This window comes from Rana temporaria, chromosome 8, assembly GCF_905171775.1.
Source record: "Rana temporaria chromosome 8, aRanTem1.1, whole genome shotgun sequence".
NCBI classification, from domain to species: Eukaryota; Metazoa; Chordata; class Amphibia; order Anura; family Ranidae; genus Rana; species Rana temporaria.
This window is the reverse complement of record NC_053496.1, coordinates 78,929,335-78,956,647: the sequence shown is the minus strand read 5'-3', so window position 1 is coordinate 78,956,647 and position 27,313 is coordinate 78,929,335.

Genomic DNA, 27,313 nt, shown 5'->3' with positions numbered 1-27,313 from the left:
TCCCACCAACTGAGAAAAAGTCAGAACCCACAAGGATGTGCGTGGTTTGTTGCTCAAAGCAAGATGGCAGAGAAAAGAAAATCCGACAAGAAACCAGGTTCCATTGTCCTGATTGTGACGTTGGACTTGTGACTGTGCAGTCCCATGTTTCAAACTTTTTCATACCCCGGATGTTTACTGAATCAATATGACTAGTAATACTGCACTCTTCTTTGGTCAAATTTCAGTGTTTTTGATTATATTATTGACTAAAATGTATTGAATAAAATGTATTAATATTATTATTTGTTATTATTCATAGTTATTTATTATATTATAATTTATGATTTTGTGTTTGAAACTTTCATACCTGGGATGTCTACTAGACTCTTGTTTAGACAGATTAAAGTAAGTTATTCCTAAAAATTACAGGCCTACAAAATAAAACGCCAAATGTTGATACAAAACAATGTACCGTTTTCAGCATCAAAAATCATACATAATCATAACGCCAGGGAGGTTAAGTACAAGAATACCTCATAAGTGTGATTTTATCAGGATGGTATATCTTAAACTTTACCATTTAATGTGGGAGAGCTTTTTTGTTTAACCTAAAGCCCTGTACACACGATCGGTCCATCCGATGAGAACGGTCTGATGGACCTTTTTCATTGGTTAACCGATGAAGCTGACTGATGGTCATTCGTGCCTACACACCATCGGTTAAAAAAACAATCGTGTCAGAACGCGGCGACGTAAAACACGTAACACGTAAAAACTACGTGCTGAAAAAAAAACGAAGTTCAATGCTTCCAAGCATGCGTCGACTTGATTCTGAGCATGCATGGATTTTTAACCGATGGACGTGCCTATAAACGATCATTTTTTTTCTATCGGTCAGGTATCCATCGGTTAAATTTAAAACAAGATTGCTTTTTTTTTAACCTATGGATAAATAACCAATGGGGCCCACACACGATCGGTTTGGTCCGATGAAAACGGTCCATCAGACCGCTCTCATCGGTTTGACCGATCGTGTGTACGCGGCATAACACTTGTAACATTATTATTATACACAATTTATATAGCGCCAACAGTTTACGCAGCACTTTTCAATATAGAGGGGAGACGGGCACAATTACAGTAAAGTTCAATCCAGAAGGTACAGGAGGACCCTGCTCGTAGAGCTTACATTCTAAAGGGAGGGGGGATGGTACAAAAGGTAATAGCATACAGGTAACATAACATAAAAGGTAACATAACATTTAGATACGAATAATTTGGCTTTGTGTAGCAAGGAATTTGTAAGTCAATTATGTTTTCACAGGCTTGGCATCACAAAAATGCCAAATAAATGTACAAGCTTAAATGAGTGTTTTACACTCACACAATTAGGTAAATGTCATCCAGAGCATCCAGTGTGTTCACAGAATCTAGAGAATAATGTAAATCGAAGTATTTTTTTTTTTTATTCTAGTCAAATAAAAAGTTATGCTTTTTACTTTATGAAGTACTGGCCATGTGTCATGCTTACCCCTAACGCAGGTTGTCAGACACTATAGCTACTGTAGCTTCTGTGTTCCTATTCTATAGCAGCCCCCTTTCCTATAAAGTAGGCAAGACTACCGGTACTCAATTGCCTTCAGGTCTTATACACAATGCTATAGAACCTGGCCACCGTGGCGGGACAGGCGTGAACTGAGCAAAGCAAACAGGTACTAGCTGTTGGCAGAAAGGCAGAGTGGTTCAATGCCAGTCCAGGTACAATGCAGACAAGGGTCAGAGTTGTCAGGGTTCAAATTGTAGTCAAAAGGCAGGCAGAGTTCAGAGAACAGTCAATATCCGATCCAAGGTCATAAACAGAGTAATCAAAACATCAATCACCTTGCAGGTGGACAAACAAAAGCAGGATGCTGGAATGAGATCAGCAGCTATCAAGGATCAGGATCGCTATACACTCCCGATGTTAAAGATTAATTTCCTGTCCCAAGACAGGGGAAGCTTGCAATGCTTTAGCGGCTCAGACACTGGAGCAAGAAATGCACACAAACTGCTTGCTTAGTTGCCAAGAGTGTAAGAGAAAGAGGAAGTCCTCCTCGCTATAGTTTTATTAGCCACATGAAATCACAAGGCATACAGTTGATTGGTTCACATTATTCATCCACACCCACTCTATCCTCCCAATCACCCACTGCTCCTCCCATTCACCCTCCCCTCACCCACCCCTTTAAAAGGCCTCCTGTGAGCACATGTCCAAGTCTTTGTTTAATACTAAAACACAGGGGTTTCTTGGTCATCTTTGCAAGGATCTGACCATATATGGTTCCTGAGTGAATACGAGAAGAAGGGGAAGGACAGGGTAACAGCTGTTTATGTCCATATTTGGCATAAACAGTTCTCTGGTCAGGGACATAGCTTCCTCCAGTGAGATGAAGACAGGAAGAGGGGGAAGGGTTGAACACGTTTGAAACATGAGGGAAAGAAATGCATCTGAGCAAACAGCTCTCTTTTGTCCTTCATTTTGCAGTCGTAACTTTAAAAACCATCATATATCATTCCTGATATAAACTCTTTAAGGAAAATAAACACTTATTGTGATACATATATTTCATACATGCATATAATGAATATAAAAACCAATATAACTTCATAAAAAGATATAAAAAGAAATAAAAATAATATAATAAGGGAAAACATTGCTGTGGTTCTAATAACTAAAATTAGACTTAACATAAAATGGGAATTTTACCCTAATCCACCACACCGACACCAGGGATAACATTATAAAGCCACATCAAGCACCCTTCTAGCAACAGATCACTTTTAAAGTGTCTGGTTACTTTTACTGCCAAAGATTAATAATACAGTGGACTTTGCTGAAGATGCAAGCTGGGCTAAGCTAGGTCAGTTCTACTCTGTGCCAAGATCACAGTAATTACCCACAAAAGTAGAGAAGATGTCACAGGATTTCCATTAAAAACAATATTGAAACACAGTAAGGACATTGTGCTCAGTGTGTTCTTAAAAAAATGTTCTGTAGTAGGACTTAAATCCCCAAAGCTTATCAACTGAGCTTTTGGTATTAAGCCTCGTACCCTGCAGGAAAACTGCCAGGAGAGCATTTTCCTGGGAATCCCGGCCGTGTGTATGATCCCTAGCAGTTTTCCCGACAGGAAAACTGCCAGGGAAAAATAGAGAACCTGCTCTCTATTTTCCCGTCGGGATTCCCAGCAGAGTGTTTCCTGCCGAGAAAACCGGTCGTCTGTATGCTTACCTGATCCATTGGAAACCCGCACATGCACGATAAGAGTTTGATGCATGCGCAGTAGCATACAAATTTACTGTGGGGTGTAGCAAGATGGCAGCGACAGCATCGAATGTGACGTGGGAATGGAACAAATTAATAATAACAATAATATTAATAAAAACATGTTATTATTTATTTATTAATATTATTTTGTTAAAGTGGAGGTCAACCTAAACAAAAAATATTAAAAGCCAGCAGCTACAAATACGGCAGCAGCTGACTTTTAATAAATGGACACTTACCTGTCCAGGGTGCCCGCGATGTCGGCAGCCGAAGACGAGCAATCGCTCATCTCTCGGCTGCCCCCACCGCCATCCTCGGTGAGGGAACCAGGAAGTGAAGCATTGCAGCTTCACAGCCTGGTTACCTACTGCACATGCGCGAGTTGCGCTGCGCATCTTCACGGGTCTCCGCTGTGTTCTGAGAACTGTGTGTTTCCCAGAACATAGTGGGGGGGAGGGGAAAGTGGCTTAGATACCCACAGATTCTGCGGCTATCTATGCCTGGAAGTGGGTGAAAATACCTGTATTATACAGGTATCTGCACCCCCTCCCCCATGAAAGGTCAGAAATGTGACACCGGAGGGGGGGAGGGTTCACTTTTTGTGTGGACCTCCGCTTTAAGTTCCATTCATTTAGATACGGCATTTGTTATTTCAGATAATTTGTAGTTAGCTATTACTTCAGAGGATCAAGGATCAAACAGCCTTTTTAAACAATGCAGAGGATTAACCCCTTAGGTTCCAGAGTGAGTATAACAAGCATGCTTTACTTTACTGCATATACAGACTGATTTTAATGCTGTGGGTTTAGTAACACTTTAAAGCGGGAGTTCACCCAAAAATCAACTTTCTGCAGTTAGATCCAGCATACTGCTGACATCTGCAGTATGCTGGTCTTTTTTTTTTTTTTTTGGTACTTATCGTTATAGCAGTATTTCTTCTATGGCTCCAAGCGGGGAATCCTGCGGGGAATGGGCGTTCCCGAAGGCAAGAAAATTGATTGACGGCCTTCGATAGCGCGTCACGGCTTCCGAAAACAGCCGAGGTGACACTTGGCTGTTTATGGCTCCTGCGCCTGCTGTGTAGAGCTGACTGCGCAGGCGCCGTAAATTGCCGAGTGTCACTCGTGAGGATTTTCGGAAGCCGTGACGCGCTATCGAAGGCTGTCAATCAACTTGCTTGTCTTCGGGAACACCTATACCAGGAAGTAATCCCCGCTCGGAGCCATAGAAGAAATACTGCTATAACGATAAGTACCAAAATAAAATAAAAAAGACCAGCATACTGCAGATGTCAGCAGTATGCTGGATCTAACTGCAGAAAGTTGATTTTTGGGTGAACTCCCGCTTTAAGTTCAACAGACAGCTTGACTCCTTTTTACTATATAATTTACCCAGTAGTTTGCCTTTTTGTGTTTTTCCTTTTTTTTTGGCAGAACTCACGAAAAGAATAAATATTTATGTGAAGTATCTATGTATCCCATAGCAGTCAGGGTTGCTATAGTTAGTCCAGACACTTCCATTCTGATGGGGCTGTCAGTTTAACAGAGTAATTGTTGAGTCTGTTTGCATGTTCTCCATCCAGGAATAAAGGCTCTTAACTGTTATGCCGCGTACACACGACCGTTTTTTTTTAATGGTCTAGAAAAAACAAATTTTTTTCTACGTGATTCTTGTCAAGCCTGCCTTGCCTACACACGATTGTGAAAAAAAATGCTTGAGCAAAGCGCGGTGACGTACAACACGTTCGACGGCACTATAAAGGGGAAGTTCCATTCAGATGGCACCACCCTTGGGGCTGCTTTTGCTGATTTTGTGTTAGTAAAAGTTTGGTGACGCTTTTCAGTCTGTTACAGCGTGACGAATGTGCTATTTCCATTACGAATGCTAGTTTTACCAGAACGAGCGCTCCAGTCTCATAACTTGCTTCTGAGCATGCACGTTTTTTTCACATCGTTAAAGATTACACACAACCGTTTTTTAACACGACGTGAAAAACGACAACGTGAAAAACAAAGCGAAAAAAATAGAACATGTTCTAAATTTTTAATGGCCATTTTTCACATCATGAAAAATGCTCTGGAGCCCACACACTGTCATTTTTAATGACCATTTAAAAAAATATATATATATATTTTTCACGTCATGAAAAACGGTCGTGTGTACGCGGCATAAGACCCAGTTCACATAGGATTCATCTTGTAAACATTGGTCTGTAAAACAATGTGCTCAGCAAACATTTACAAACAATCTGCAAAGCACTAAAGTTATTGGGCAGCATTACGGCCAGCAGGGCCACTGTTAGAAATCGTGGAGCCCCGTACAGCCTACCTGACAGGGCCCCCTCTTCAACCCTGCCCTCAACCCCTCCCCTGGCCCCTGCCTCAAAGCAAAGTGCATTGCCCACCCAGAAACACTTGATTTTTTGCCGCCGCACATACGGGTTCCTTGGGCATAAAGGGGTAAAAGGGGAGTGGCTGGGGGGGCAGTAAAAATTGTGCACAACCATTGAGAATATTCAACCAATTTTTCATATGTAATTTTTTGATTTCTATGTTCTATACAATTCTGCACATATTGTCGTGTTGCAGCAGTAACCCCACAACCATACTGTCACACATATGAGTTCCTTTCCTTGGGCATAAAGGGGTTAAAGGGGAGAGATTGGGGGCAGTAAAAACACAGCTCAATTTCTTTTACCCATAAAATACAAGTATTAACCACTTCAGCCCCGAAAGGATGGTTTCAGCAGTGACTACGCCGTGCTGCCTGACAGATACTGGGGGCCGGCCCATGGTCGAGTCTGAGCCATCTGGAAGGGTGCTCCTGGTGAGGATGGGTGGCTGCACTTGGTCTGGTCTTTTTGCCGAGTTCTAATCTGGCCTTCTGGCTGGCTGGTGTAAGTGCTATCTCTGTCGGCGATCCGGTAGGAGGAGCTGGTACTGCCCTGAGAGTAGACGGGGTAAGGCCATGCAAATCCGCCAGGTTGACGGGGGGTCTGAAAGGGCTAGTATTGGTTGAGGCTGCTAACTGGAGCGGCAGTTCTCCCCAAGAAAACCTTGGAAGGCTCTCTAGCTGGCAGGGATGGAGGGCTGCACTGGCCGGTCAGGGGGTTAGATTTGGAAGGAAAAGCCTATGGTGCATGTGCCCCTGGAGTGGCAGTCCAGGGGTATCTGAGAATCACTATGAGTGAGGGTCACTTTGTTTTAAAGATACCACGGTCACTGCACCAGCTACACGCTTTTTTTAGCACCTGCCTCCTGGGCCAGGCCTTTTGGCTAGGACCGGAGGAATTTTTTATTCCTGGCCAGAGGACCTGGTCATTGTATACCACAATGACCACTTCTTCACTCTCCTCTCCACTATCCATTTCCCCCACTTTATTTTATTTATTGCCTATGTTTGTCACTTTTTGTCTTTTTTTGTTTGTGCACGTTTTGTCTCACTGTGTGATTAGTAGGGTGCGGGTCCTCGGGCCAGCCCTGAACGTCTTGGGAGTGGGTGGACATGGCCTTCTGGCTTAGTCTGCCTGCTCTCATGGGGTCTCCCTTTCGGGGGAGCCCCACCTAGTACGTGGGAGGGCTCTGTTTCGGCAGTCCCTCTGAGGAAGTTGGGTCCGTGTCGGCTTCGGTTGCTCGGACCACAGTACCTCAGTCCCCATCTGGAGCCTAACCCCCCCGGGGATCAGGGTTTGGGTCCCTCTTCACAGGGGGACCACTTGACGTTGCACCCATCTGCACGTTTTTGTGAACACTCTTTATGTGTGTGCACATTTTTTCTGCACCGGGTGGAGTTTTTGGGTGTGTTCACACTCCATAGGCTTTTCAAAAAAAAAATGTATCAGAGACCATCTCCCAGTACTTACCATATACTTGTTTTAGCATAAGTTTTTCTGTTTGATATTTGTAGTGTGATGTACATACTTTGTATTTGAAACTAATATTTACTCCCTGGCTTAAAGACTGTAAATGTTTTCTTGTGAAAAAAAAAAGACTGTAAATGTATGCGGTATATTAGATAGACTGATATGCTTATTATGTTAAAGCTTTCACTTCTGGTCAAAAGAACTCTTATTTAAACCATATATCATATATGAGATATATTAAATGTACTTAATATACAATTTTTAACGCAACAAGCCACTACATTACACATAGGGCGAATCCTGTTTGAAAATGAGAACCAAATGCTGTAAAATACAGATGGTTAAATGTCCAGTGAACATTCACTCTGCAATTTGCACAACAAATATTTTATAAAATTACCTCTATAATGGCTTGTTTACACTTGCAGTGCCCTTCGAAGAGCAATCTACATTGGATCACACCTTAGGCCCCATACACATGATAGAATCCATCCGCAGATAAATCCCAGCAAATGGGTTTCAGCGGATAGATCCTATGGTGTGTACACGCCAGCGGATCTGTTTCCGCGGAGAAATCTCCTCTGGGATGGATTCCAGCAGATCGGATATTTGCTGACATGCACAACAAATCCATCTGCTGGAATCCATCCCAACGGATGGATCCGCTCGTCTGTACAGACTCACCGGATCCATCCGTCCAAAGGGATTCCCCGCACGCGTCGTAATGATTTGACGCATGCGTGGAATTTCTTATATGACAGCGTCGCGCCCGTCGCCGCGTCATAATCGCGGCGACGGCGCGACACGTCATCGCCAGAGGATTTCCGCGCGGATTTCAATGCAATGGTGTGTACACTCCATCGCATAGAAATCTGCGGAAATCTTTGAGAGGATTTATCCGTGGAAACGGTCCGCTGGACCGTATCCGCGGATAAATTCTCTCGTGTGTATGGGGCCTTAGAGAGCATTTGACAGGTGGTGACGAGGTGTTGCCTTCTCATTGCCTGTTTTAAACCATTAAAACATGCACCAACAAGAGGGTCATGTTCTTGCCCTTTTTAGACCTTTAACATTCCAACCGTAACTTAAAAACAGCAAGTTCTATATGTGTAATACCAGAATAGTGTTATTAAGAAAATCATACATAAATGTGCAGCTTCTAGTTTTAGTGTTAGACACTCCTTACAGTTCTGTAATCACATAAAACAGTAGATTTTTCACACAGACACACACACACATACATACACATATATATATATATATATATATATATATATTTTATATATGACACTGGAATGTATTATTTTAAAGTGACACTTGCTCCTGACCAAGTCTAATTTCCAGGCACTGAGGTGTTACTATGAGCTGTGTTCCTTACATAAGAACTTGCTGCCTAGGTGATATAGTCGATAATGACAAGCAGTCAGTCTTCTGGTTCCTGTGGGCAATAGTTTAACTGGAATTTTCCTCTCCCACACATTCTCACTCTATAGCCTTTACTGGACCGTCACCTTACCATGAGGTAAATGTATATCTCTAAGGCCCCATACACACGAGAGGATTTATCCGCAGATACGGTCCAGCGGACCGTATCCGCGGATAAATCCTCTCGAGGATTTCAGAAGATTTCTATGCGATGGCGTGTACACACCATCGCATTGAAATCCGCGCTGAAATCCTCTGGCGATGACGTGTCGCGCCGTCGCCGCTATTATGACGCGGCGACGGGCGCGACGCTATCATAAAAGGAATTCCACGCATGCGTCAAATCATTACGACGCGTGCGGGGAATCCCTTTGGACGGATGGATCCGGTAAGTCTGTACAGACGAGCGGATCCATCCGTTGGAATGGATTTCAGCAGATGGATATGTTGTGCAGCACAGCAAATATCCGATCTGCTGAAATCCATCCCAGAGGAGATTTCTCCGCGGAAACAGATCCGCTGGCGTGTACACACCATAGGATCTATCCGCAGAAACCCATTTGCTGGGATTTATCTGCGGATGGATTCTATCGTGTGTATGGGGCCTTAGTCTTCCTAATATTTATTCCTTTGGTTTCTGAGTGCACAATGTACTGTATGTTTGTTTCCTTCTATCAGAATCACCTCAGTATTACCTCTTACAGAGAATAGAGCAATTTATTAATAATGTCAAGTCTGAGATCATGTGCCCTAATTATCATAGTTTGGGATATTTAAAATGTCCTGCTTGAAAACATCCAGTCTTATCTGTTGAAGACAATCGATATTGGGATTGGAAACATTTTGTTTATTTAGAGTTGGTGTTTTTTTTTTTTTTTTTTTCATTTTTCATAAATAAACCTTGAATATGAGTTGCACAGAGGACTGGTTTTTATACTTAGAGTGCAGGAGAAGCTGTGGCCTCTTCAGGCTTGCTTTGTCTGACTGGAAGTTCAACAGGGGGCAGGGTCAGTGCTCTGTCTTATTCATTAAGGCTGGGTTCACACTGATACTTTGCTCTGCGACATCAGTCCTCCATCGGTCCTATATCCATCTGACTTGAATGAAAAGGATACTACTTTGATCCAACTTTGTGATAGTCTGGCTTATCCTTTGACCAATCAAAACAATCCCAGTGTGAGATAAATTCCCTTTACTGCTGCTGTAATCACCATGTAAAAAGTCGGATGGTTAGGACAAGGATCCTACTTTGATCTGACTTCAATGATATTCAATGGACTGAAGAAGGATCAAAGTTGGACCAAAGTAGTACAGGGAGCATTTTCAAAAGTCGGACTGACTTGTGTCAGACCAGTTAAGATGGCTCTCATAGGGAAACATTGATTTTCACACGTCATGTGACATGAGCTCCCATTGTCGGAGCGTTTGTCACACCAGTGTGAACCCAGCCTAATGTGTGGAGATTTCTGCCAGCAATGGCTTATTTTAGCAAACCTAATAAGCACAGAAAGCTCAACATGTAAAAGGAAGATAACATGTCTACAGGTATGTGTTAAACTAAATTAAATATTCATAATTTCCTGACTTAAAAAGGAAGGAAAATATGTAAATACATTAGCATTTTTAAGCCCAGATCACAATAAATAAAAAAGAAAGGGAAAACACCTGTACATTTTTCTAAAGAAAATGTAGGCAAAGCCACTGTACACTTCCTTTAAAATTTGTGTACCGTGTGTTTCCCAAAGCAACCAATTATCATTTACATTTCAGGGCATATAGATATAGGCTGACAGGGAAAATCCAACTGGTCAGTCCTTTCTTCAGGCTCTTCAGAATCTGAGGCCTTAGGCCCCATACACACGAGAGGATTTATCCGCGGATACGGTCCAGCGGACCGTATCCGCGGATAAATCCTCTCGAGGATTTCAGCAGATTTCTATGCGATGGCGTGTACACACCATCGCATTGAAATCCGCGCCGAAATCCTCTGGCGATGACGTGTCGCGCCGTCGCTGCGATTATGACGCGGCTACGGGCGCGACACTGTCATATAAGGAATTCCACGCATGCGTCAAATCATTACGACGCGTGCGGGGAATCCCTTTGGACGGATGGATCCGGGGAGTCTGTACAGACGAGCGGATCCATCCTTTGGGATGGACTTCAGCAGATCGATTTGTTGAGAATGTCAGCAAATATTCATCTGCTGGAAATCCATCCCAGGGGAGATTTATCTGAGGATAAATATCCGCCGGAGTGTACACACCATAGAATCTATCCGCTGAAACCCATTTGATGGGATTTATCTGCGGATAGATTCTATGGTGTGTATGGGGCCTTAGACTTTCAATGTGAATGTCTGTTGTCTGTGGGGAATGAGAAAGCAAACCAATCTGTCTAACCCAACAGGTATGTAAAGCATTTCTTACCTCAGTCTCAGCTCATTTACGTGCTAACTGAATTAAATGAACAGGGAGAATGATGGTAAGATTATAGCAGAGCACTCAATATTTTATAAAGATTGTGAAGTATACAGTACATTCCCTCATTTCATTATTTCCTTATATTTCAAGGTAATGGCAGAAAAAATCGACTCATATCCTGTTCACACTTTTTCACTGCATTTGAGTACATGTGTAAAAACGCGCTATGCTGGGCATTAACATGAATTGCGGTAAAGCATAACTAAGCTCATCGATGTAGCCATTTAACAAAACAGTTTCATTTAAGGCACATTGTGAATGATAACTCTCACACTTGCTTGTGCTTTCAACCAAACTGTTAAAGGGGAAGTCCACCTTAAATATAAAATCCCTGCATCTACAGACATATACATTCTTAGGCTACTTTCACACATGCATTTTTCAGGGGCTAAAGGGCTAAAACTAGTGTCTGTAAAGAGCCTGAAAAACGCCTCCCCTGCAGCTCCAGTGTGAGAGCCCAAGTGCTTTCACATTGGAGCAGTGCGCTTGCAGGACGGGAAAAGAAGTCCTGCAAGCAGCATCTTTGGGGCATACCAACACACCCCTGCCATTGAAATCAATGGCCAGCGCTGCTGAAGCGCTTCGGCAGCGGCAATTTTAACCCTCTTTCATACACAAGCGGGTGTTAAATCACCCCCTCCCCAGTGTGAAAGTGCCCTAACACTAACCTATCTAGCCCTGTAAAGAAAAAATCAGTATACATACCTTTTCTGAAGCCAACCTGATCCGATCTCCAGCAGCAGAAGTTTTGCAGAGGACACATCCAATAACAGCTGTGAAATAAATGGAGAGTGACGTCACCCATAGCCTTACTATGGAGCTTATGTTGTCCGACGTGTCCACTGCGCCACAGCGAAGTCGCGGTTGGCAGCTCAGTGTGGCATTGGGTCGGATCGACTGCAGAAAAGGTATGTATATTGATTTCTTCTTTACAGGGCTAGATAGGTTAAATCGTGCATATCTGTAGATGCAGGGATTTTAGTTTTAGGATGGACTTCTACTTTAAGTCATCAAATAGTTGGTGTCCTAACTGATTACCTGATCACATGTGCAGCACCATGGCAACTGCAGATCAAGAGACTGATATAGAAGCTTCCCTGGCTTTAAAAAATAGTAGGAATTAGTTCTGCTTTAGGGCTACATTCACACTGCTATGTTTCTATTTTTGATCCAATTTTCTGTGCAACTATGTAGTGCAACTTGGATGTGTTTTGCATAATCTATGGGGCCAAAATCGCACTGTAATCACATCAAAGTAATACTGGAACCTTTCCCACAATCGCACCATGTTGAGTTGCATTGACATGAACGGTGCATTGCAGGTGCATTACATAGTTACATAGTTAGTCAGGTTGAAAAAAGACACAAGTCCATCCAGTCCAACCACAAAAAAATAAATAAACAAACAAAATAAAAAACATAGTACAATTCCATACACCCAACTCCATACCCACAGTTGATCCAGAGGAAGGCAAAAAAAAACAGCAGAGCATGATCCAATTTGCTACAGCAGGGGAAATAATTCCTTCCTGATCCCCCAAGAGGCAATCGGATTTACCCTGGATCAACTTTACCTACAAATCTTAGTACTCAGGTTATATTATGTACATTTAGGAAAGTATCCAGACCTTTCTTAAAGCAATCTACTGAGCTGGCTAGAAGCACCTCTGGAGGTAGTCTGTTTCACATTTTCACAGCTCTAATGCCGCGTACACACCATCGTTTTCTGCGATGGAAAAAAACGTCATTTTCAAAAACGTCAATTTAATTGACCGTGTGTGGGCAAAAACGTCGTTTTATGTCTTGTAAAAAACGACAGAAAAAAATTGAAGCATGCTTCAATTTTATGTGTCGTTTTTGGCCGACGTCGTTTTCTGTGTTCTAAACATTGACCGTGTGTACGTAAAAACGTCGATTTAAGCCCGCGCATGCTCAGAAGCAAGTTAGGAGACGGCAGCGCTCATTCATGTAAAACGACTGTTCAGAATGGAATCAGCACATTCGTTAAGGTGTTTTTCAGCTTATAGACAAGAAAATAAAGCGCTTCTTTAACCCCTGCTTTTAACTGCTACCCAGAAATGGACGTTTGTTGCGGCTGATCTTGTTGCATAGTTATGACAAGCTTTTAATTAGTTTCTTTCTTGTTTGATAATGTTTATGTTTGTGTTCTGTTATTTAGTTGTATCTTCCATCTTAAAAATTTTAAATATATATATTGGTCCACCTTTTTTTTTTTGTTTTAATTTTTGTCACCAATTTGATTAGTAATCTCTATTTTGTTTTTATTTAGGAGTGTGTGAAGTGTCTGCAACAACCTAATTTTTTAGTTAACTCACCCACAAGCATGTTTTTTTACCTTGTTAATGTTTGCATTATTTATTTTGTAATGGGTCTGCCCACTCAATACTGATCTCTCAAATCTACAATAAAGAAACATGTTGAAATTTGGCTGAAAAATTAATTTTTATTTTAGTCTTCATAAAAATTTTGAAAAAAAAAAAGTGGCAACCCAAAAACACAACATAATAAAAACAAAGATGCCAAGGTAGGCAGCACTTTAGAGCATGCTTGTTTTTTTCTGAAAACAAGGGTCCCCGAAGCCACAAATACAGCCTGTGAGTCCACATTAAAATTCCATCAGGGGCACCGTATTATTTCTTCGCCCTTTTCTTCCCAGCAGCCTTCCCTGCAGTCTTCCCTGCAGCCTTCCCGGTAGCCCGAGTCCTTGGGGGCTGGGTTCCTGGAGGAGATGAGGTGGCAGGAGCCATAGCAGCCTCATGAGGTGGAGAAGCAGGAGCAGGTGGAGGAGCAGGAGCAGGTGCAGGAGCAGGAGCAGGAGCAGGAGCAGGAGCAGGAGCAGGAGGAGCAGCAAGGACAGGAGGAGCAATCCGCACAATGTGGGTGTCGTCATCGAGCTGCCCCAGGGATGCCATGGTTATGGCTTGGAAGATGAGGAGTTCGCAGCGCACATGCTGGCTCTGCTCCAGATTGTACATCTTGGCTGCAATGAGCGCTGCGAACCCCTCAACTTCACTGGGTGGCTCTCGGATGGCTGCAGTAGCTTGGCGAAGCAGGCCCTGGGTCTCCTCCTCCATTTGTCGCATACTCCTGAGCCGTTTATTGGGATTGCGGAATGGAGGGATCCGGGAGATGGTATCCCGCCGGCGTGCCTCCTGGGTCCCACTGGGGCCTGCCACCTCCTGGCTCCCAGTGGGCTCTGCCACCTCCTGCCTTGCAGTTGGCCCTGGCTCCTCCTGGCTCCCTGTGGGCCCTGTCTCTTCCTGGCTCCCTGTGGGCCCTGGCTGTTCCTGGCTCCCTGTGGGCCCTGGCTGTTCCTGGCTTGGGTCTGCCTGTGTATGAAAAAAAGGAACATATGTTATTTGTGTTTGTCATTAATCACACACATTTTTACAATCATGAGTGATGCAAATTGAATGTCAATATATATTACACACAGGGTCGCCATCCTTAATTATGTGGCCCCTTAAACACCTTCAGACATGGTCCCCCTGGAATTATGTGGGTTTTTGCATGCCTAATTTAGTAAATAAGTGGCCTTTTCCCCAAAAATTCATTTAATCAATTTAGTGTCAACTAGATAGTACTCAAAAAGGGTGTCTTCCATCTGGGACCCCTTGCAGGTGTATTGCGTTACTCCCCCCCTACTGGCCTATCAGAAAATGCCACCCACTCCTTCATCAACATTATTAATTTGCCCATTTTGACCCCATCATGTTTTCCCACTACTGACTATTGATCCTATCCCTAAACTTACGAGATTCACATAGAATTTATAACAATAGTAACATACATTTACCATTATTACTATACTTGTCATATACTAACTAAATTCAAACAAAAAACACATACCATTCTCCACGGCTCACAATTGGGGTCCTCCAGGAACTCTTCCTCTTCCTCCGAGCTTGTCTGCTCCTGTCTGCAGGGAACACTGGAGGATTGGCTGCTGGGAAGCTGGGAGCTACCTCTTGGGGGAAGGGTAGACATGGATGTCCTGGTCTCAATGTGGTCGTCCAGGAACTGCAGCTGACTATAGTACCACAGGGTTGGTTTGTATATGGAGTCAGCTGCAGCCCCAGACCTCATTGAGGCCAGGACTTGGACCCGTTGGGCCCTGTAGGTGCCCCTGATGGAATTGATTTTATTTTTCACAGTGGCTGTTGTGGCGTTGGGGACCCTTGTTTTCACAAAAACAAGCATGCTCTGTCTAGCTTTCTCCCTGGCATCTTTGTTTTTATTTTGTGTGCTTTTGGTTTGCCACAGAACTGGATGTTCCTTCCATTTTTGGATGAATTCTGTCAGGAAGTCCGCATCCTTGAAGGCCTCCATTCTTTCTGCACATGAAACAGAAGCCAAAACATAATGTAATTAAAGGCACTAGCTTACTTCCCCTAACTAGCCCACAAACTCATTCCCTATTCACTATAATAAAGTCGGAATTAAAAACTTACGTCTCGTCGTTAGGAAAGATCGGGAATTACGACTTCTTCCACAGACTATGCAGGCCGTTTCCAAACACGTCCCATCCCTTTTACACTACGCACGCGTGACGCTCCGCACGACACCCCGCCCCTGACGTTCGGTATCGTCCTTTCCACGCCCCTTCTCTGTCGTTTGGTGAGTGAGAAAAGATGGACAACATGGAGGTGTATTCTAGCTCTAGCCAGGAGGCAGGCCAGGCCCAACCACGCCGCAGATTCCGGTGCAGAGCCTCCAATATGAGTTTTCAAGAAATGGTGGAGATGGTCACCATATTGAGGAGGGAGGACTATGATGCCAAGCATGGCCCCTACATGCATCCCAATAAAATAAAAGCCCAAATTATGGAGAAGGTCATCCGTAGGCTCCAGCGGAAGTTTGGGAAAACCAGGAGCAGAGAGCACCTGCGCAAAAGGTGGTCGGATTTGAAAAAAAGGGAACCCCACCAACTTTACAGAATTAATAAGGTTATTCGAAGAAGAAGTAAGTTTTTTCCATGTGTATTTAATTATTTTGGTGTGTTCTTTGTGCCATTTTTTTTTTTGTGCCAGGTTGACCATAAAATGAATATTATGAATGTGGACGCATGATGCAGTCGTCGTAGTCGTCGTTCATTCGGTGACTTTCAATAATCCAATACCATATTAACGAGAAATGGCATCATGCCTAGTTGGCATGTGCAAAGGGGAGTTGAAGCACTGTATCTGAACAAAAATCGTAAATTGAGGAATTGTGGGCGAATGAACGACGACTCCTATGACCAATTAGTCGACACAAATATGAAAGTTGTGACATTTTTGGGGCTTAAAAAAAAGGTGTATTAAATTCTGGAATAGATGGAAATGTGTTTCAGCTTATTTTAGAAGAAACGTAAATACCTTGAGATTCACAAAAAGGAGCGTTTGCTACTCCTTTTTTTATTGAACATGTGTACTCAGTAGCACAATTGTTTGTCACAATCACAACCTATGTTGGGTCACACACAGGGGTGAGCAGATCCAGGGGAGACTTGTTTAGCTTACATATCTAAACTGAAAAATTGTGTTAACTGATTTGACATTACTTTGTGAATGGATTAAATATTGGTCTATTTTATTGATAATTGTTTAAAAATCAACAATAGTGACCTTTTGTTTAGCATTTCTTATTTTTTGGGTGTCATTTCAGGCCGCTCGTAATGGTTGAACCTCATGTTTTCCCTTTCTTCAATCTTGTAGGGCACAATGAAGCACAAAGGCAGGAGGCACAAGCCAATCAAGCCACACCCCCGAGGGATGTAGAGGAAGAGGAACCTGCCTCAACATCCGGTAAAGTAACATCTACCACATTTTCTGTGAATATAGATATAGGCATACAATCTTTTAACACATGTTTTGGTTCCACATTTCAGGAGGAAATCGGGCTGGTCAGGGACTGGACACGTATAGTGCCCAGCTCCTCATCGGCGAGGTTCTCACCTGCAGGGCCCAAGTTGAGGACATACGTCTGGCCTGCCGTGAAATACGTCACAAAGCAAAGACGCTGGAACGGCAGCTTAAAAATTTTATTAATGTTTTGGGGAGGGTTTAATTTTTGTTGTATTTTCTTGTTTCCTTGAATTTAAAAAAAAAAAAATTATATTTTGTAATAATCAAAAAAGACCAAAAAAATTAAATAATTAGATTATATTTTGTAATAATCAAAAAAGACCAAAAAAATAAATAAAATATATTATATTTTGTAATAATCAAAAAAGACCAAAAAAAATAAAAAAAAATATTATATTTTGAAATAATCAAAAAAGACCAAAAAAACAATAAAAATATATTATATTTTGTAATAATCAAAAAAGACCAAAAAAACAAAAAAAATATATTATATTTTGAAATAATCAAAAAAGACCAAAAAAATAAAAATATTGATTTGTTGTACTAATCAAAACTAAAAAAGTAACAAATAAATAACATTTTGGACTCCAAACAATTTGTGTGTAGTTATTGGTATCAATGCAGACTCATTCAATTACTCAGGCATATTTGTAGAGTTATTAAGATTTAACACTCATGGGAATTTATTACATCCCAAACACATGGCTGGATGAGAACCTACGAAAAAGAAACATTACCCCCCAAAACTTACAAATAACTAAAATCAAACAAATAAACACTGTTTCATCAAACAAAAAGTAAATTTATTTTTTTAAACAAAATCAGGCATTGCAATGGCCCCCCTCCCCATAAAATAGTCCACATAGGATTGACGCACTGCACGTGCAGTTTGGGGGGCCAAGCCTCTATGGCTAGCCTGATGTCCCGGCTCCGGAGCCACAAGATCAGCCTCATCAGGCAATACCGTCAGGTACGTTTGAGAATTTCTTTTCAAAAAATTGTGCAAAATGCAACAAGATAGTATGATATAATTCCACTTGTATTCCGCCATGTTTATTGCTGTTAAAAACAATCTGAATCGGCTGGCCATGATTCCAAAGGCATTCTCTACCACACGTCTTGCTCTGGCCAGCCGATAATTAAAAACCCTCCTCTCATGGGTGAGGGTGCGTACGGGAAATGGCCTCATGAGGTGGGGACCCAAACCAAAAGCCTCATCTGCTACAAACACGAAGGGCAGACCCTCTTCGTTCTCCTCCGCAGGTGGCAATCCTAGGTCCTCCAACCGAAGCCGTTGTGCGAACTCCGTCTCTGCAAAGACACCGCCGTCCGACATCCGGCCATTTTTCCCAACATCCACGTACAAAAACTCGTAATTTGCAGAGACCACCGCCATCAAAACAACGCTGTGGAACCCCTTGTAATTGAAGAAATGGGATCCACTATGGGGTGGGGGCACAATGCGGATGTGCTTGCCATCAATGGCTCCTCCACAGTTCGGAAAGTTCCAACGCTGGGAGAAGTCCGCTGCCACAGTCTGCCATTCCTGTGGCGTGGTGGGGAACTGGATAGAAAGAAAAAATAAAAAACATTAGAACAAAGATTTTTAACAGAATATAGCTAAAATTACAAGGGATCCCACCAACAATTCAACAAAAAAGGTTAGTATTAAAAAATAACATGTGAACAATTAAGCATATTAATCACCCCCCTCTGATGTTGAAAAAATATATTTAGGGGGAGTGGGGCTCAAGATGAGATGAGAAACAACCCCCCAAAAAATATCTACATAAGAAAAATAATTATTAGTATGTATTTCAAAAATCTAGGGGGGGGGGGGGTTTGGACAATGGAGGCCACAAATAAACGGGGATATAGGGACACACAAAATGCAGCACTACAATGGAGGCCACAAATAAACGGGAATATAGGGACTATGCTAGGTGGGTTTGCCCACAACATAGAATGATGGACAGGTTGGCTAAATTAAATAAACATGTAGGGCTTTACTAATTGTGTAGAACAGCATACATAGAGACAAAGTGAGCATTCTGAGCATATTAGAAAAGTATTTTTTTATTTTTTTTTTTGGGAATTAGTTTGACCATTGAAAGAACACCACTTACCTTAACATAGTCCTCCTGAAGAACCTGAATGATGGCCGAACAGGTCTCAGGGATTATGAGGCCCAGAGCCTGGGGGGAGATGCCCGTCGAGAACTTCAAGTCCTGCAGACTTCTCCCTGTTGCAAGGTAGCGCAACGTAGCAACTAGCCTCTGCTCAGCAGTGATGGCTTCCCGCATAACGGTGTCCTGCCTGGTGATATATGGCGACACCAAAGCCAAAAGCTGCTGAAATACGGGGTCAGACATCCTAAGAAAATTCCTGAAATCATCAGGGTTATTTTCTCGGATCTCCCGCAGCAGAGGCATATGAGAGAACTGGTCCCTGCGTAGCAACCAGTTCTTGGTCCACAACCTCCTCCTCACCCTGTTCATGGACCGTCGCTGGGATGCAGCACACATCCTAACAACAAGCACAGCACGATCTCGGCGACGAGTTCGTACCCGCAACATGGCTAGAAAACGGTCGTCAAATCAGATCAGACTAAAAATTACGCCCTGAAGTAAAGAATGGCCTTTGAAGAACGACCTGCTAAACAGCACCGTGCACACCAAACGTAATGCCTAAACAAATACGTCCTTAGTACAAGCACTGTATCACAGATCCGACAACAAATAGACAAACTGTACGACAGAAAACGAAATTTAAAGCACAGTCACTGAAAATCACGAATCATATCTCACCAAACTTTTACTAACACGCAGCAACACGATATCAGCAAAAGAGGCCGTCTTCCGCATGGAAACGACCCTTTATAGTGACGTCGTGCGTGATTGACGGAACTGCGCTGTGCTAGAGCGTTGTGAAAAAGCGATGGTGTGTATGCTACGTCGTTGTTCAAATTGAAGTTTGAAAAATGACGTTTTTTTAAAGCACATAAAGCGTCGCATTTTTCCATCGCAGAAAACGATGGTGTGTACGCGGCATTACTGTGAGGAAACCTTTCCGTATTTGGAGATGAAATATCTTTTCCTCTAGACGTAAAGAATGCCCCTTGTCCTCAGTGTTGACCGTAAAGTGAATAACTCAACACCAAGTTCACTATATGGACCCATTATATATTTGTACATGTGGATCATATCCCCCCTAATTCTCCTCTTCTCAAGAGTGAGCCTAGGTTCACACTGCTGCAAATTCAAAATTTTTGCCGCGATTTTGCCGCGATTTTGCAGCGATTTCAGCCGCAATTTAATGTAAATCGCGGCCCGAAATCGCAAAAAGTAGTACAGGAACTACTTTTTGAAATCGCAGATGCGGCTTCGCACTGATTAGGACAGTGCCATTGCCGACAATTGCCGCCGATTTGAGATGCGATTTGACATGTCAAATCGCATCTCAAATCGTTCCAAATCGTACCCAGTGTGAACCAGGGCTGAATAATTTAGTTCTTCCAATATTTCCTCATAGCTGAGCTCCTCCATGCCTCTTATCAGTTTGGTTGCCCTTCTCTGCACTTTCTCCAGTTCCCCGATATCCTTTTTGAGAACTGGTGCCCAAAATTGGACTGCATATTCCAGATGAGGTCTTACTAATGATTTGTACAGGGGCAAAATGATATCTCTCTCTCTGGAGTCCATACCTCTATTAATACAAGAAAGGACTTTGCTCGCTTTGGAAACCACAGCTTGGCATTGCATGCCATTATTGAGCTTATGATCAACTAAAACCCCCAGATCCTTCACTACGGATCCCCCCAGTTGTACACCTCCTAGTATGTATGATGCATGCATATTCTTAGCCCCCAAGTGCATAACTTTACATTTATCAACATTAAACCTCATCTGCCACTTAGTCGCCCAATTAGACAGAGCATTGAGGTCGGCTTGTAAATTGGCGACATCCTGTAAAGACGTTATTCCACTGCATTGGAGTGCAATTCAACATGAATGGCACTGCATCTCATCAACTTGTGTAATGTGTTCTCATACTTTGCCGTAAGACGTGTTTTACCACAATGCAATTGTGTGCATTGGCCTTTGAAGGTCTATTTAAAAAATCATCCAATATTCATACATTTTGCTAATAGGTTCCACTGAAAATGTGTGAATATTGGGCGAAAGTTGTGTTAATGTGCGAAAAAAGTTCAAAAAGACTCCTCAAAGTGAGCCAGTTTCCAACTTAAGTATGGCTAAAGCTTTTTTTTTCATGCTTCTCTTCTGGGTCACAGGAGTTTACTTCCTTTGCTCTCCTGTGACCCAGAGTCAGCTAATAGTGAGCTAAACCCCTCCGTCAACTGAAGTCGTAGAACCGTTTCAGGCTCTGGAAGGATCCTGACCATATTGTTGGGACTCACCCAGTTGCCTAATATAAAGCTGGCTCTGCCTTTCAGCATGCAGCTGAAAGCCAAAGCCAACTGTGCCTGCCCACTCTCCAGCTTTGTGCTCCAATGAGGGGCAGGGTGGAGAGTGGTGACTGATAGTCACTGCGTGCCACTCTAATAGGACCAAGAACTGAGTGATCAAATGACTGCTGATCATTAAATTCTCAGGTTTAGAGCGGACGGTGGGAAAGCTGCAGCATCAAGCCGATGCCGCAGCATAGAGGTGAGTATGAAAAATGTGTTTTTAAATACCCCAAACATCTCCTTTAAATGTAAACATGCTGCCTGAGACCATACACCACAGTAGGCCTGTTATTCCCTTTATAAGTGAATTTGTATTTGTTTCCTTGAAGCGGATATTTTTTTTTTTAAAAGCAAATGTCTTACCTAAGAGCAAGCAACACAAGGCATGTATTGGTCTAAAAATATTATTTTGTGCCCCTCTCTGATTTTGTTTCAGCTTGTCACTGAGTTTATGACTAGGCCCAGCCAACTGCCATTCCACTCAATGAGACTGTTTCAGTGACCAGTAAAGCTTCTCCCATTGGATAAGGGTGATCACAGCTTGCCGGGCTTAGCTAAGAAGTCATAGAAAGTCGGGCCACAATACCAAAGTGGAACAAAATCAGAGTGGGCACAGAAAGACCCTTTTTGACAATTAACATATAAGAATATGAATCCTGTATTGTCTGCTCCTAAACAGACATTTGCTTTTGAGGTCTCATTTACACCTTGCCTTTCTATTGTGTTGTGTTTTAATGTGCTTTATTGTGCATTAAATAAATACTCCAAAAGCAGACCAAAAAACAGACATGTAGCATTGTTAACAGACTGTGTTACAGTTTAAATAAATAAAAACACTGCATTCAGTTCTCCTTTCTAGCCTATAACTAACTTCAGCACTCATGGGTGTTATTAGTTGTGCATAATAATTGTGAAAGTACCAACATAAAAACTATACATGTAATACAAAGTTGTTTGTGTTGACTTTCTCAGGAGTAGTGAGGAAGTCCAGAAGTGGACAAAACATGTTGCTGATGTCATCACACTCAGGAGGAAGCTCCGTATTCTCAGGAGAGAAAGAAAATATTGTGTGCATTAGTGGGTGCTGGCAGGGGCTTAGCTAGAGGGGTTGCAGGAGTCGTTACCGCGACCCAGCCCCATGCTTCAGGGGGCCCGTGCAGCCCCCCTGTAGGTATGGCTGGCCCCAGCATAGGCGGCTAGGAGTACCAGCGCACCATGCGCACAGGTGACTGGAGGTTGGGGGTGACTAGCAGAGCTCTATGCTCTACTGCACTGGCTGCTCTTTAGCTCTCTGCCTGACCTGTGCCCACAGCCGGCTCCTCTGGGTCTCTCTCTCCTGCCCCATGCAGTTTGCGAATGAACAGGAAGCTCTGTACAGAGCGATTCCTGTCTATTAATTCTGTGTAGCTGAGGCTGCAGAAAAGGAGATTGGGCGCAGTCTTCCTCTCTGTCTCAAAGGTGGTACATCATAGGTCTGTTTAGACCCCTGATTCGCCAAAGCCCCCCCCCCCCCCCCAACTCCTAAAATTTTTTTTGTAAAAAACAATAAAAAATAAAATAAAAAAACTATTGGCATCAGTGGTGGAACTACAGGGCTCATAAAGGTCGTACCGAGCCCTGGAGTTCCAAGACTGGACTCAGATGGAAGGCTAGGGTGGGGTTCAGGCAACGGGGGCCCTGAAGGTTATAGTTATGCCACTGGGTACAGCACCTCAGATTGTAAGTGTGTTTTAATCAATTTTTACTTTGTAAAATAAGTGGTTTTACACTATGGAGCATCTCGTTTTTTCCTTCTGTTATATTAATGTTGAATGTTAAATATCAATAATAGGAATTAATGACAGAGGAATGTGTATACTCTATATCTCACGTTGGGGAAAGCATGGTTTGACATTATATCTATGAGATTACCTAATTATGGGGTCACGCATAATAAAGTGCATTAATAGGCATAAGAGTCACACATATTAAATCTTCTTTGGACACTACCAATGGAAATTGTCACTTTTTTTTTTTTTTTTTACAGATTACATTGAACATACTTTGTCAATTTGAGAGTTACTCCCACACTTTCTGATAATGCTGATATTCTCCTGCCCCTTCCTGTCTCCTGCACATTTCTCCAGGCCAGTAAGGCAGTCTGTGGTAGTAATAGGCCAAAAGCAATGTGGAGGGCAGGAGGCACCATGCAAGCTTTGACACTAGCTGAGAAGTTCCATGTTTTACTTTAATATTATTATAAATGTATAACTGATTTACAAGCCATTTTGTAATGCAATTATTATAAATCACCTCTCCAGTTCAACACACAGCTCTCGTGATTTTTTAAACTGTAAAAAAGTTCATCCTGGAGAAAAATAAACTATATGGAAATCTTCCAAAGTTGCATTTCCTACAATTTTTTTTGCAGTTGCTTAAAAAAGTCCAGATTGAACTTCAAATTAATGATAGATAAAGTTATTCCGATGGGGATTATTTGTTTTTAAACAAAATTGGAGGTACACTTTAAATGTGCGAGCTGAAAGATTTGGCACCTATCGACAAGGAGCATACTCTTCCTTGCCAAAGAGTTATGCTTGCTTTTTATGGGTACTTAGGACCAAGTCTTTTCTTCATTTCTTTGTAGTTATGTCCAGAATGTGCTTTTTATACAGGTTCTTTGATGTTTGTATGCTTTTGGCAGCTTAATTTATTAATGATTATTGCTGCTTGAATTTCAGAGAATATTGCTGTTTGAATGAAGTAAATGTTCTGTTTTGCACATTCTGAACCTGCGGAATCATGTTGCTCTTTATGAATAGTAGTATCTTGACTGAGGGACCTTCAGAATGCAGAAGCTCCGATTATCTATAAAATATTAAATACTTGACCAACCCCCCCTTTCCAAAATGATCAGATGACACATTTTATTTGGACTCAAATGTCCATAGCAGCCTTTTCTTACAAACCATTAAATACAACATTCACAAGAAAACAAGTTTAACCCCTTCACGACCAGCCGCTGCAGTTTTACTGCGGAAGGTTGGCTCCCCCGAGCGAAATGACGTTACCTTATGTCGCCTTTTTACCACTATTGGGCAGAGCTAGAACCAGGATATGTGTGTGTAAACAGTAACACACACAGATCCTGGTTCTCTCAGGGGAGAGGAGACTGATCGTGTGTTCATACTAAGTATGAACACCGATCTCTCTCTCCTCCTAGTCCGTCCCATCCCAGTCACAGTTAGAACATATCTAGGGAACACACTTAACCCCTTGATCGCCTCCTAGTGTTATCCCCTTCTCGGTCATTGACATTTATACAGTAATCAGTGCATTGTTATAGCACTGATCGCTGTATAATTGTCACTGGTCCCAAAAATGTGTCAAAAGTGTTCGTTTTGTTCACTGCAATATCGCAGTCTCGATAAAAATTGATGATCAGCGCCATTACTAGTAAAAAAAAAAAATATGAAAATGCCATAAATCTATCCCCTATTTTGTAGATGCTATAACTTTTGCGCAAACAAATCAATATACACTTATTGTGTTTTTTTACCAAAAATATGTAGAAGAATACATAATCAGCCTAAACGGAGGAAAATTATTTTAATTTTTTTTTTTAAATTGGGATATTTATTATAGCAAAAAGTAAAAGATAGTGTTTTTTGTTTTTTTAATTGTCGCTTTTCATTTGTTTATAGCGCAAGAAATACCACCAAAAGAAAGCTCTATTTGTGGGAAAAAAAGGACGTCAATTTTGTTTGTGTACAGCGTCACACGACTGCGTAATTGTCAGTTAAAGTGACACAGTGTTGTATCCCCAAAAAATGGCCTGGTCATTGGCAGACAAATCTTCCGGGGGCTGAAGTGGTTGATGCATATAATACAGCCAATGCATTAACAAATAAACCAACCTGAGCTTATGCCCAGTCTAAGGTCTACTGTCTATACTCACGATTTGAGCTTTGTAAAATAAAGCTTTGGACCCTTCTGAGGAATCCTTGGTGTGCTGATGACATTTCTCCACTCTACACTAATACAACCCCCTAAAGTTCATGAGACGCTACAATCTCTCTGTGCAATTTCCTTTAGATCTACCAATAACTTTCTACTGCAAGCAGATGCCTCATTGGTTAGGGATGCATTGGGTAGCTTAGGCAGATCCTCAAATTACATTGTTTAGAGATGATTGTACAATGATTGTATGGTCATGTTGTAATGTGTATGGTAAATTTAACAGTTCCCTACACTTATCAACTGACCAGCCCCTAAAACCCTCTCTGTCCTAACATTTAATCCCTAATTCAAGTCTCTAACATTTTGTACTCTCCCCTAACCCCAACAACAAAAAGAGGTCCAACAATATTTTTACCTCTAAACTAAGCCTTAAAGGGATTGTAAAGGTACATTTTTTCCCCCTAAATAGCTTCCTTTACCTTAGTGCAGTCCTCCTTCACTTAAATGTCCTTATTTCTTCTGAGAAATCCTCACTTCCTGTTCTTATGTCTGTAACTCCACACAGTAATGCAAGGCTTTCTCCCTGGTGTGGAGTGTCATGCTCGCCCCCTCCCTTGGACTACAGGAGAGTCAGGACGCTCTTTTTGTTGCAGATAGAGAAAGGAGCTGTGTGTTAGTGGGCGTCCTGACTCTCCTGTAGTCCAAGGGAGGGGGTGAGCACGGCACTCCACACCAGGGAGAAAGCCTTGCATTACTGTGTGGAGTTACAGACAGAAGAACAGGAAGTGAGGATTTCTCAGAGGAAATAAGGACATTTAAAAGCAAAATCGAAGGATGAAGTATGTGGAGGAGGACTGTACTAAGGATAATGGAAGCTATTTAGGAAAAAAAATTATACCTTTACAACCCCTTTAATTAAAAATTTTGATAAACTGAATCCTGCTACACGCTCATCAATACTCCCTTGTATTGATACCAAGCAGTCCTGTGTAGAAAGCATGTGAAAAGGGGGAGCTTAACACCAGAATAACTTGATCTGTAATTTCTACATACTTATTCAAAGTCCAAATAATGAATGTATAATATGTAAAGCCTGTGGCTGTGTGGTGTAATGCACTGCAGGTATAGTGCCTCTTACTGTAATACTGCGTTAAGGTGCCGTTGAAATGGATGGTGTCACATTGCATGTTACTACAGCACAAAGATGTCGATGGGCTCTAAAGCTAAACTACAGATATAAAAACACACATTATTGCAGCTTGGTAATGATTAAAGCAAAGTTCCAGCCCCCCCCCCAAAAAAAAAGAATAGCTCATTAAAAGATAAAATAAACCGCTTTTTCAGCAATATTCAACTTCAATTCAGAGATTTCCTTTGAGGTACTTCTCTGCTGCTGCTAGATGTCCTCCTCCTTATCCTTCAACCCCATTACTCTGAGTCCACCCCAGCCGGTGAATGGCCATTTACACCACCATGCACCTTTTAATACATAGGGTTTTTCCAGTGGATAGTCTGCTTTAATCACAAAACAAAATTCATCATTTTATTCATATACTCATCACCATTTGCTTACTATTTACCATTTAAACAACAAATAAACACACACACGTGATATATATATATATATATACACACACATCTCTCTCTCTCTCTCTCTCTCTCTCTCTCTCTCTCTCTCTCTCTCTCTCTCTCTCTCTCTATCTATCTATATATATATATATATATATATATATATATATATATATATATATACACACACACATACTCAGCATTCAGGAATCACCCAAATCACGCATTTTGCAGATTTGCACTACAGAACGTGCTCCATAGGAAACAATGCTAAATGGACTGTAGTGCAAATCTGCAAAATGCAAAAAAGCACTAAAACTGCCTAGGTGTGAATCCAGCCTTACACTGTTTCCACAATTTACTGTTTAATGTTTTTTGAGTATTGCCCACTCCTGCAGCTTACATTTACTT